The sequence below is a fragment of the Lynx canadensis genome, chromosome D1, assembly GCF_007474595.2.
Source record: "Lynx canadensis isolate LIC74 chromosome D1, mLynCan4.pri.v2, whole genome shotgun sequence".
Taxonomy (NCBI): Eukaryota; Metazoa; Chordata; class Mammalia; order Carnivora; family Felidae; genus Lynx; species Lynx canadensis.
The window spans coordinates 63,318,575-63,332,101 of NC_044312.2; the positions used below are offsets into that span (position 1 = coordinate 63,318,575).

Sequence of the window (13,527 nt, forward strand, 5' to 3'; positions counted from 1 at the left end):
CTTTGCCCAAAAGGCCCAATGGATTCATCTGACAGAGAGCCAGGTAAACCAGAGAAGTGCACTTCCTATGGGCTGCTTAAGCCTGGGCATATCTCTTCTTGGCTCTTGGAGGTGTATCCAAAGTGACAGGGCATCTTTGCTATTTTTCTAATTTAAATTTTCCTCTTTATTAATTTATATTTTGGTTTTGGTTCATTTATAGCCAGTACTCATTAGTAGCAGCAGTGATGGGAGAATCTGCTCTTATAGTCTAACCATTGGTGATCTTGAAAGGGCGGGCCTACGCCAGCCGACTCCATCTTGGTCTGTGTTCTCCACCTTGAGTAACCTCCCGCTCACCTGTTCAAACTTCCTGATCAAAACACACCCAGCGACCTGCGTAACAGGACTCTGACCCTTCCTCAGCCAATCGGCCAAGGCCACGACCCTTCCCCAGCCAATCGGCTGAGGCCACAGCCATTACCTCACCAACTGCCCCTAGACCCCTATAAAACCTTTGTGCTTTTGAAACTCGCTCTCTCTCCCTGGTATCTCACCGCTGCGTCAGTGCAGGTAGGGGATTGAGCTCGAGCTAGCTCGAATAAAGGCTCTTTTGCTTTTGCATCGGACTCGGCTCCCTGGGGTGGTCTTTGGGGATCATGAATTCTGGGCATAACATTTGGGGGCTCGTTCGGGATCCCCAAGACCCCTGAGGGACCCCCGACCCGGAAAGCCTGACTGGCCACGGTTAGTGTCTGTCTGTTTGTTCTGTCTTTTCTGTGTGAGCGCATTTCTGGAATTCTGGTAGTGCCCGATGCAGTCTAAGTGGACGCATTGGAGGACCACGGGCCGGGAGTTTTGGAAGACGTTCCGATTCTCCCTTCTGGAGGGATGTGGAATCCCCTCAAAGGTCTGAGAGGAGGGGGGTTGCTCCCACTGGTCGGCGTGAGGCCGTCGTCTTTGGAGGGACGTGGAATCCCCTCAAATGTCTAAGCTAGCTTTCAGTTTTGCTTCCATGGAGTTGGAAGACTTTCTAGGGGCCCTCTGTTTGTCTGTTTTTGTGTTTCTCTGTTTTGTTCTGTGGACTTACTGGACAGATGTTATGGGACAGACTCAGACTACTCCTCTAAGTATTATGATTGATCACTTTAAGGATGTGAGGGGAAGAGCTAACAACCTCAGTGTAGAAGTCTGAAAGGGTTGGTGGCAGTTTTTTTGTTCTAGCAAGTGGCCAACTTTCAATGTCGGATGGCCACCAGAGGGGACCTTCGACCTCCCTACCATCCACCGAGTCAGGAGTATCATCTCTCGGCCTAAGACGGGCCATCTTGATCAGCTCCCTTACATTATCACTTGGCAGGACCTTGTAGAAGACCCACCCTCTTGGCTTAAGCCCTTCCTAGCCCCGCTCCCTCTGGAGCCAAAACCCATTCTTGCTTTGCAGGGGACAAAGAAGAAGAAAAGTCTTATCCAGCCTTCAGCACCCCTCTACCCTGTCTTACAGGGGGGTACTGAAGAAGAATTAATTTTTCCTCCCCCGTATAACCCCTCTAGGATGCCCAAAGAACACCATCCTCCCCCTCCGGGGAGGCAGACACTGTTCCGAGAGCGGGAGGTGGAAACACTCCAGTGGGAAGCCCACCCTTTACCAGACAAAGGGCTCAGAGGGAGTAATCCGCCTCCACCACCGCCGCCGACTCCACTATTCCGCTCCTGCGAGCCACCGGACCCCCAGACGTGGAGGGGAATCAGCCCCATCACTATTGGCCTTTCTCCACTAGTGACCTCTACAATTGGCAAGCTCAGAATCCTAAGTTTTCTGAGAAACCGGCAGGGCTTATTGATTTATTAGACTCTGTTCTTTTTACCCATCAGCCCACGTGGGACGATTGCCAGCACCTTTTGCAGGTCCTGTTCACGACTGAAGAAAGAGAAAGAATCCTCAATGGGGCCCAGAAACTAGTTCCGGGTGCAGACGGGAATCCCACCACCCACCAGGCTCAGATAGATGCCTCCTTCCCCTTAACTCGGCCCCAGTGGGATTTCAACACCCCAGAAGGTAAGGAGAGGCTCTGGGTCTACCGCCAGACTCTAATGGGGGTTCTCCGAATGGCTGCTAGAAAGCCAACCAATTTGGCCAAGGTAGGAAATGTACAACAGGGAAGAGATGAATCTCCGGCTGCCTTTTTAGAACGGATCATGGAGGCATTCCGTACCTATACCCCCATGGATCCAGAGGCTCCGGAAAGCAAGGCAGCTGTTATCATGGCCTTTGTAAACCAATCGGCCATAGACATTAGGACAAAATTACAGAAAATAGACTAGGAGAAAAAAGTCTGCAGGACTTACTGGTGGTAGCCAAAAAGGTATATAATAACCGGGAGCCTCCTGAGGACAAGCAGGCTCACGCCATGGCGGCTGCCAACAGTAAGCAGACTCGAGACCTGGCCAGAATACTACTAGCTACCACTGCTGACTCCCCTGAGGAACGAGACCCCCGTCTCCGGCAGCTGGCAGATGACGCAAGAAAAGGTAAAGGAACCACCAAGGGGGGGGAAGCAGAGGCTGCAGAAGGATCAGTGTGCATACTGCAAGGAGATAGGGCATTGGGCCCGAGATTGTCCAAAAAGGGCCGGCGGGAAGGGAAGCAAGACTGATCAGTAAAAGTCCTAGAGCTGGATGAACTAAGTGATTAGGGGAGTCAGGGTTCGGACCCTCTCCCCGAACCCAGGGTAACTCTTAAAGTGGAGGGGACCCCTGTTGACTTCCTTGTCGACACCGGAGCACAACATTCGGTCCTCCGCACCCCACAAGGAAAACTAGCCAGCAAGAAGTCCTGGGTACAAGGGGCAAGTGGTATGAGCCAGTATTCATGGACTACCCGAAGAACAGTAGATTTGGGAACGGGCCGGGTATCCCACTCCTTTATGGTAATACCAGAATGCCCCTACCCGCTGTTAGGACGGGACTTACTGACCAAGATTGAAGCTCAGATAACTTTCAGACAAGGGGGGCCTCAGGTCACCGATGGCAAGGGCCACCCCATCCAGGTCCTGACCATGAAACTGGAGGATGAATACCGCCTCCACCAGGAGGCGCTCCTGAGAGAGGATAATATAGACAGATGGCTACAAGAATTCCCCTCGGTTTGGGCAGAGACGGGGGGAATGGGACTAGCTGCTCACAGGACCCCAGTCCTGGTTAGAGCTCAAGCCAGGAGAGAGTCCGGTAAGGATCAAACAATACCCCATGTCTCAGGAGGCCCAGAAGGGGATCCAGCCACACATCTGGAGACTACGAAGCCTAGGGGTACTAGTTCCTTGCCAGTCTGCCTGGAACACCCCCCTACTGCCGGTCAAAAAGCCTCACACAAATGACTACCGACCAGTACAAGACCTCCGGGAAGTAAATAAGAGGGTTGCGGACATACATCCAATTGTTCCCAACCCATATACTTTCTTGGCGCCCTCCAGAGTCTGGTATACTGTACTAGATTTAAAGGACGCCTTCTTCAGTCTGCCGCTGGCACCCCAGAGCCAACCCTTGTTCGCCTTCGAGTGGCATGATCCAGAGGAGGGCTACAGTGGGCAACTCACCTGGACACGGCTACCTCAGGGACTCAAAAATTCACCCACCATCTTCGACGAGGCACTACACAAGGACCTGGGTGAGTACAGAAGGGAGCACCCTGGCCTCACCCTTCTACAGTATGTAGATGACATCCCGATTGCTGCCGACAGGGCCAAAGACTGTGAGGGAGGGACCCAGGACCTGCTGGCTACCCTGGGGGCCTTAGGGTACCAGGCATCCCTGAAGAAGGCTCAGATATGCAAGGAGAGGGTAAGTTACCTGGGATATATCCTGGAGAGCGGACAATGGCGGTGATCAGATGCCAGAAAAGAAAATGTCCTAAAGATCCCTACTCCCACCTCCCTAAGAGAAGTGAGGGAATTCCTAGGATCAGCCGGCTACTGCCGCCTCTGGGTTCCAGGTTTAGCTGAGATTGCCAGGCCCCTATATGAAGCTACCAAAGAGGGGAAAACATTTAAATGGACTGAAAAAGAAGAAATTGCCTTTAATCAGTTAAGAAAGGCCCTCCTAAGTGCCCCAGCCCTGGGCCTACCAGACATTACGAAACCCTTCCACCTCTTTGTAGACAAACATAAGGGAATAGCAAAAGGGGTTCTAACTCAAGCCTTAGGCCCCTGGAACCGCCCAGTGGCTTACCTGTCTAAGAAACTAGACCCAGTGGCTGCCGGCTGGCCACCATGCCTAAGAATTATTGCGGCGACAGCACTCCTAGTCAAGGATGCAGACAAGCTGACCCTAGGACGAGATCTGGATCACGACCCCACACGCCATTGAAGGGGTCCTGAAACAGCCTCCTGACAGATGGATGAGCAACACATGTGTGACTCATTACCAGAGCCTCCTACTCAACCCTCCACGAGTGCGGTTCCACCCCAGTGCAGCCCTCAATCCTGCAACCCTGCTGCCCGACCCTGACCTAGGTGCTCCATTACATGACTGTGCGGCAATCCTGGAACAAGTACATGGATTCCGGACAGACCTGACCGACCGGCCCCTCCCCGATGCCGAGGCTACTTGGTTCACTGATGGCAGCAGCTTTGTGCGAGACGGACACAGGTATGCGGGTGCAGTGGTGGTCACCGAAACGGACATCGTATGGGCGGAGGCTCTACCCTCCGGAACGTCAGCCCAGCGAGCAGAGCTCATAGCCCTCACCAAGGCGCTGATGCTGGGAGCTGGAAAATGGCTTAACATCTACACAGACAGCAGTTATGCATTTGCCACACCTCATATTCATGGGGCAATTTATCAGGAGAGAGGGTTACTGACGGCAGAAGGACGGACTATAAAAAATAAGCAGGAGATACTTAACCTGCTTACGGCCTTATGGCTTCCTGCCAAGCTAGCCGTTATCCACTGCCAAGGGCACCAAAAAGCTGATAACCCAGTAGCTAGAGGTAATTGAAAGGCTGACCAGGCAGCCAAGGCAGTAGCCCTTACTCCAGTCCCCACCATGACCATACAACTACTGGACCCAGGAGACCCAGTTTTACCAGACCAGCCCAAATACTCCCAGGAGGCATTACAGCGGATCAAGAAACTCCCCATTGCCCAGGAGATAAAGGGATGGTGGTATACACCTAACAAGGAGCTCGTGCTGCCAGACCAGCTCGGAGTCTCAATATTAGAGCACATGCATCGGTCTACTCACATGGGGGCCCAAAAATTAAAAGACTTAATCTGACATGCCGGAATCAAGATTCACCAACAGGACACCAAAATAGAGCAAGTTGTATCTGCCTGCAAGACCTGCCAACTCACCAACGCGAGAGCCACATCAAATAAAAAAAAGGAACCAGGCTCAGAGGCACCAGACCGGGAGCCCAATGGGAAGTTGACTTCACTGAAGTCAAACCAGGAAAGTATGGTTATAAATATCTTTTAGTATTTACAAACACCTTCTCTGGCTGGGTGGAGGCATACCCAACCAAGCATGAAACGGCTCAGACGGTGGCTAAGAAGCTACTAGTAGACATCTTACCCAGGTATGGTTTTCCTGCCATGGTAGGATCAGACAATGGACCAGCTTTTATCTCGCAGGTAACACAGGCAGTAGCCAAGGCGGTGGGGGCAAACTGGAAATTACATTGTGCTTATAGGCCCCAGAGCTCAGGACAGGTAGAAAGAATGAATAGAACCCTAAAAGAGACCCTTACCAAATTAACCATGGAGACTGGCGGGGACTGGGTGACTCTCCTACTGTACACCCTTTACCGGGTTAGAAACACTCCTTACACTCTGGGTTTTACTCCCTACGAGATCATGTTTGGCAGGCCACCCCCTGTTATTCCCAGCCTTCGAGCTGAACTTATTGCTGAGTTTAAAGATCAAGAACTTTTTCTTTCCTTGAGAGGGCTCCAGAGGGTGCACGAGGACATTTGGCCACGCCTCCGTGCCATCTATGAGGCTGGCCCGACCCCGACACCTCATCAGTACAGGCCGGGAGACTGGGTCTATGTCAAGAGGCACCACCCTCGAGCCTCGCTGGAAGGGACCCTACATCATGGTGTTGACAACCCCCACCACTCTCAAAGTAGACGGCATCGTGACCTGGGTCCATCACACCCACGTTCAGCCAGCGGACCCCTCCTCGATCCGGAAGGGCTTCGTCACACGATGGGCCATCAGTCGGGACCAACACAACCCACTCAAGCTCAAGCTACAGCGCATTCGACCCACCTAATATTGGTAACTCTGTTAACTCTGCTTGTCATTGCTCATGCTGACGGGAGTCCCCACGACCCCCAAAACATCACCTGGCAGATCATAGACACCAGCTCGGGGACAATACTTAATCAGACCTCCCAGAGCCACCCCAGGGACACTTGCTTCCCAGAACTTTGCGTAAACCTCCAAACTCTGTTCCCCTTGTCACCATAAATGCAGCCGGTCCCATGATTGGGTCCGTAAGCTACATGACAAGGGGGGAATGAAAGGGCGGGCCTACGCCAGCCGACTCCATCTTGTTCTGTGTTCTCCACCTTGAGTAACCTCCCGCTCACCCGTTCAAACTTCCCGATCAAAACACACCCAGCGACCTGCGTAACAGGACTCTGACCCTTCCTCAGCCAATCGGCCGAGGCCACGACCCTTCCCCAGCCAATTGGCTGAGGCCACAGCCATTACCTCACCAACTGCTCCTAGACCCCTATAAAACCTTTGTGCTTTTGAAACTCGCTCTCCCTAGTATCTCACCGCTGTGTTGGTGCAGGTAGGGGACTGAGCTCAAGCTAGCTCGAATAAAGGCTCTTTTGCTTTTGCATCAGACTCGGCTCCCTGGTGGTCTTTGGGGATCACGAATTCTGGGCATAACAATCTTTATAACTGGGTTAATGGATTATAGAAATCTATTCTCTGTTGGGTGAGAGACAATGGAGAATCTGGATTGTTAGTCCTTTTCATTTGTTTGTCAGTTTTGAGCCCCAATCAAGAGTCACACTGAGAAGGCAATTTTCATACCAGGCCTGGTAGAATTTGGGATTTCTGCATTTACTTTTTTTTCTTCAGACAGAGAGAGAGAAAACGCAGGTAGGAGACAGGAGCAGAGGCAGTGACAGAGAGAATCTTAAGCATGGAGCTTGACATGGGGCTCAATCCCACAACCCTGGGATCATGACCTGAGCCAAAATCAAGAATTGGACGCTCAACCACGGAGCCACCCAGGTGCTCCTATATTTATTATTTTTGACTGAAATTTATCTCTTTATCTGTCTCTGTATGTGTATGTGTCTGTAGTTTAGAAAGGTTTTCATCTCTCATTGTATGACTGTATAATATTTTTCACCACTAGAGGTATTAATATATTTGATTACAAAGAGTTCTTTTCTGATTGGCTAATAGGGATAAATATGTGCATAAAGCAAATATTCCTAAAATTCTTAGAAAGCAGTGAAACTAAACTTCTAATACTTTAAAAGTGCTACATTAAAATATATACTTACACCAACTCAATAACATTTTTAAAATTCAAGTACACAAATTTAAATACATCTTCACAAAATGAAATTAGTTTAATATTTGGGGTTTATTTTTTTTTTTTTTTTTTTTTTTATTTTTTTATTTTTTTATTTTTTTTTTTATTTTTTTAATTTTTTTTTTTTTAATTATTTGGGGTTTAATAATAGCTATGTTTTCTCTGATTTATTAGTGTTAAGTATAATTCCTAACAGTATTCTACTTGGATACTTTTTTTCTAAGCTTATACAGATTTCACTCATCATCAAATAAGTTAACATTACTCATAATCCTTAAGATTATGAAAAAAATGGAAATTTGTGCATAGCTATATTGAATCATTATTCTTAAAAACGTTTTATTTCAGTGGTAATTTTGTTTTGTACTGTGTCAGGTTAAAGATAATTTCCAAGAGCTTTAGGTAACTTAAAACTTAAGCTTTGTGTGTATATGTTGGAAACTGTGGGGCGGGGATAGGGGGGTCTTAACTATCAACACTTACATATTAGAAATTGAAATTGAGAAATAGTTATTTATTGAATCACTTGAAGATAGCAAAAATGAATGCACTGCATATTAATAACATCTTAAGAATATTATACAACTAGTTCTGACATTGCAGATGCCCTGAGATGGATCTTATAATAACGTATAAGTTTGTTCCAGAATATAAAATGAAGACCATAACTTGGAAATTTACCACTTTAAAATATACAGTTCAATAGCATTAAGTATACTCATGATGCTAAGTAACCGTCACTACCATCCGTCCCCAGAAATTTTTTATCTTCCCAAGCTGAAACCCTGTACCCATTAAACAAAACTCCCCAGTTATTTTCATTTGTTTGTCTGTTTTGAGCCCCACTCAAGAGTCTTATGCCCACTGAGAAGGCAATTTTCATACCAGGCCTGGTAGAATTTGGGATTTCTGCATTTACTTTTTTTTTTTTTAAGACCCTAGCAACCACTATTCTTTCTGTCCAGAAATACATTTTATTTGCTTTGGTTTATAAAACCTGAGTCTGAAAAGCTGTGAAGTGTGTTAAAGTCTTTGCAAAGTTTGCCCAGTTTTGATGGTCTCGTTTCCTTGGTTTACTGTTTATTGCCTTCTCCTCTAACATGAAACGTTTTCTTCTGTGTAAACTGTCTAGATTGCATAAGGTTGTCTTAACTGAATAATTTTCTGTGCTTTATGTTAACTTTATTATGTTCTTGATTATTTTTAAAAAGCAAACAATCTCCTTACTTAGGAAAGAATTAAGGTTCTTTACGCTTAAAATAAGGTTCTTTACGCTTAAAATAAGGTTCTTTACGCTTAAAAATAAGTCACGCTTATTTTTAGATGTTTTGTTGTCACTTTGAAATGAAGCCAAGCATTGTTTCTTAGGTACCCATGATCCTATCTTAACTGTTGAAATCTCCTGACAACTTAATGGAGTTTGCCTCCCTAAAATCCAAAGATTTGTTCTTTTAACCCATAAAAGAGAGGTGTTAAAGATAATTAGGTTTTATTTGTTATGTTATTCTTTGAGTTTCATGGAAAGAGTCATTCAAATCAGAAAAGATGCTCTGTCTTCCCTAGGTTAGATTTATATAGGTAAAATAGTATTACTATAAATATTTTACTATAAATATATTACTATAAATATTATGGGAAGTCCCTGAAGATTTGTCAGTGTTTCTATTTATCAGCATCCTGATGGTGCATTGTCTCATGTTAGCAATAGGAATGTGGTGTGACCAGTCATAATTTCAGTTATTTTAAATGGTTACTTACTTGGAACCTCACTTCTTTCATTTGGACCTCACATAGAGACCACTGGTTTTCATTTAGGGATAAACATCAGACTTATCTATAGGGTTTTTATTAAAATACTGATGTTTAAGACCTACTCTGGATCTCTCAATATTGTTGATACATTTTGTGTATGTTCTTAGTATACTGCATATATATATTATGACTCAGGAATTTTGCATATTTCAAGAATATTTCCTCTGTAAAAAAAAAAAAGCGTGCTCATCTGTTATAAATCAAATGTCATATTCACTATTATCTTTGAAAATGGCCTTAATCATTATATGTATAGACATGTTGACTAAAGCTTTATTTATTTTCTTGGATACCCCTTTGTTTTGCATGACATTGAAATAACCAAAATTCTTTGTCAGTTGCATCAGTCTGGTTATGAACGCTCTTCTGTAATTGACATGGTCATTTTAAGTCTCTGGCATCTACAGATAGTTTTATTACTCAGATACTTCCCCAAAGGCTCTGCAGTGAGCTGCAGGCCGGACAAGAGTTACATCTTCAACAAAGAAGCATGATCTCAGAGCCCATGGAAAAGGACTGTACTAGATACTTTAAACTGTTGACACTCTGAAGAATAGATCTTGGGTACAGGCTTCTGACGTCATTGCCTAAACAATTTTAAGACTGTACAGTGGATTGAGTCAAGATTTCCAGAATTCTTTGTAGTCAAGAAGCTGATAGGTTCATGATACTGCTAACCTAAGATCCAGAAGAACAAGACTTAATTACACAGGACTGAATGAACTGATAAAAGATGATTGTAGGTATTTGTTTGGAATGTTGTTGATGTTGTTTTAATGTTGTATTTTCTGGATATAAAAGGAAGCCCTTTCTCTTATGTAAGGTATCCAATAACCAATAACAATTTAGTAGATTCTGATTTTGTGAACTAAAATGGAATGTTCTTAAGTGATATTCTCCCTGCCTGACACCCCCTCCCAAATCCAGAAACGTTTATTATACGTACTTACTTTTAGATGGTAATAGAGTTATTTGCATAGGTTCAGTAAGAATCTAACCACCTTTTTACTGGCTCTAATAGGAAAATTTGGTATGCAACCAAGGCCTTGTCTGGAATGTCATATTTAAGAATGACCCTTATTTAATGGGGTACTACCAGCCACTACTTTTTCCCCAAAAACTATTTTAAAATATTGCTTTCAACTGTCCACCCCAAATTATGAAGTATGAACTAGGAATTTACATTTTCTCCTTTGTAAAATGGCTCTGCTTACAAAATATTTTCTTAATATTGTTAACAGGTTACTCATTTCCTTTACTTTGGACACAACATTCAACATCAGCTGTTTTCCATCTCTTGATTCTTTTGGATTTCTCCAACTTTCCTCCATGCTTTTTACATAGGAAACAAAAACTGTTACCAAAAATACTTGTTTTACATTTCGGTCAGTCTGTGATTTATGAAGATTAGCTGTTCAAAGCAGTGCTGTTATTCCTGTCTCCTTCCTTAACATCCTTCATTATGGACACAAAGCCCAGTTCTAAACAAAAATTCTTCCCCATCTCTGTGAAATACTCTCAAAATGGACAAGCTGGACCAAGTAGAGTAGTGGTTTGTGATACAGTGTGAAGATGCAGTCCTTTATCATGTATATGTCTGGTGATATATATATTAAGACCATAACACTTGATATGAAAAAGCACTTTGAAGAGATTTTCCCCAAAGAAGACTTCAAATGTTCAACACCTTATTGCAGTCCACAGAGAAAAAGGCCAGCTGGCATGGCTTATTCACGAAACTTCCAAATATAATGAAGGCAACTGTCTCTTCCAAATTGAGAATGAGCACCGCCTCGATGAAGGACATCCCTTGGACACAACCAACATCAGGTGTGTAACATGCATTTACTCCTTAGATATTACAGAAAAATACTCTGGTTCAGACCATCTTTCTGAAAGATGTCGAGATGGAAATGCATAGGATATGTCCAGCTTAATTGTGGTGGGCATTTGGATCATCAACAGATACACCTTCTGTATCATGTTTAGAAAGAATGTGTTTCACCAAAGCTTTTCCACTGTTCCTTTCCTCTTGAGAGAAACATTTCACAAAGTTCAGGGGTGATACAGCTAGACTCTGAACTTTTACCATGAACAGTAGGGAGCAATCCCTGCACCCCAATTCTCAAACTTTTTTCTTACTATGCATTACTTCCCAATTGGGTGATATTTCACGGGTCCAATTTACCATTGCATTTGTAAGATTTTCTTTATGCTTAAATCTTTTTTTTTAATGTACTGCTTTAAATTACTCAATTTTGAGACTCAGCTCAATGGTCTAATGTTCCTGTCATTGAGGTAAATCTTCCTCCACAGATTTGACAGGAATATTTCCCTGGAGTAGGCAAAGATTTCCTAAACAGGACACAAAAGCAATCATCAATCACAGGATGGTCCATACTCAAGAATCAGAACAGTGCTAGAAAGTGGCTCAAATTCAAAATTCTCATGTCCTGAAGACCAAAGTGGTGGTTTACAGGTCCTCCCTGTTTGTGTTTCATATTCCTGCTGAATGATTTTTGGAAGTTTTCTGAAGATTCTCTGTGGGAGGGAGTTTACCATTTTTCACCAGGAGCACCATGGACAATTGGTCGGCACTCATTTTGCCATTTTTGTTAAAGGTTTCAGACAACCAAGGGCAGGTTGAGGGTCTCAATCTATCTCTGTCTCAGGGGAGGATTGCACCCTCCTCAGACCCCTGAGGCTGACTTCTGGATGCTCCAAGTCTGTTTTTGGTGTCCCCAGCCACCAAGCAGCAGCTCTGTGGAGGACAGGATGCCTACACCATCAGTCACCGCATTGCCAGGCCCCCTAGGTGGGCATGGCCACTGGGACGAGAGATGAGAGGCTCCTTGTTGACCTGGGGAAGTTGTTGTTGCCAGCTGTTGACCAGTCACTTTTATAGAAGGTTGACTTTATGGAGACAGTGCTGACAAAACCCTCCCAGATAAACTGGTTTACAAGTTCCAACCTTAGAGCTGGTAAGGGAGTTTATGTTCATGGTAGGCCAGGAGCCTGCAGATTCTTTGAGGACTTTGAGAAGAGAGGAAGTCACCCAAAATGGATGGGTACTGTAGAAGTAATCTGGTGGATAAAGTTTCTTGGACTTGGCCTCCTAGCCTCAGGACAGCAAGTAATAGAGACTTTTAGAAGTCCAACCTAAGATTCCTTATGGAAACAAGAGAGCAAAATGTAAAAAGGCCTTTTGGTAAATATTCTTACTGCACCTATGTAAATAATCAGGCCTAGTGTAATGAGGCCAGACTCATTTTATGATCAAGAATCTTGGGGCGCCTGGGTGGCGCAGTCAGTTAAGCGTCCGACTTCAGCCAGGTCACGATCTCGCGGTCCGTGAGTTCGAGCCCCGCGTCGGGCTCTGGGCTGATGGCTCAGAGCCTGGAGCATGTTTCCGATTCTGTGTCTCCCTCTCTCTCTGCCCCTCCCCCGTTCATGCTCTGTCTCTCTCTGTCCCAAAAAATAAATAAATGTTGAAAAAAAAATTAAAAAAAAAAAAGAATCTTTAAGATTCTTTTTAATCAAAAGTAGGGAAATTGTAGGGAAAAACTGTGCTCCAATGGAAAATTATGTGTGGTCATTCTAAAGCTGATTGTCTGATGCTGATTATGTAAATTATAGATAACACACAGAAATGCCAAAGAATTCTTATCCAAAGACATGCAAACAAATTCTGTCCAGGAAAGAAAGAACTGAAAAACCAATTTTGGCTCTATTTGCACATCTCTTACAATTTTCCAGACCTATGTCTGTTCTTGGGATTCTCCTTTGACCTGGTTGTAACACACCACTTAGTTTCCTCATGAATAAGCTAAATAAAATTTTCATCAATTGTTTTTTTAATACCTGCAAGAGAGTCATGATTTACCTGCTTAAAAAATTAACTTTTAATGCCTGCTTTTAAAAATTAACTTTTAATGATTTAAATCGCCATTTAATGGTTGGTCACATGTACCCTGTGTCTTTACGTCAGCCACAGAGGGCCTAGAGACTTTCAAACAAGTGTCAAGAGACTTTTGAGACAACCCGGTTTGGTGACCTTGTAGCAACCTAACACAGAAACTTTCTAGAAGCTTTATGGTGGCAGCCCTGTTCAGAAACTACTTAGTGTTTTTTCTGTTCTACTGATTGAGGTAGCCTGAGACTTCTTGGCAGTT

The 13,527-nt window shown here is 44.5% G+C and overlaps 1 pseudogene; it reads right to left on the reverse strand.

The window, feature by feature from the left end:
- Nucleotides 1–10,802: 10,802 nt before the first annotated feature.
- On the reverse strand, nt 10,803–12,356 carry LOC115526313 (annotated as a pseudogene).
- Nucleotides 12,357–13,527: the final 1,171 nt, after the last annotated feature.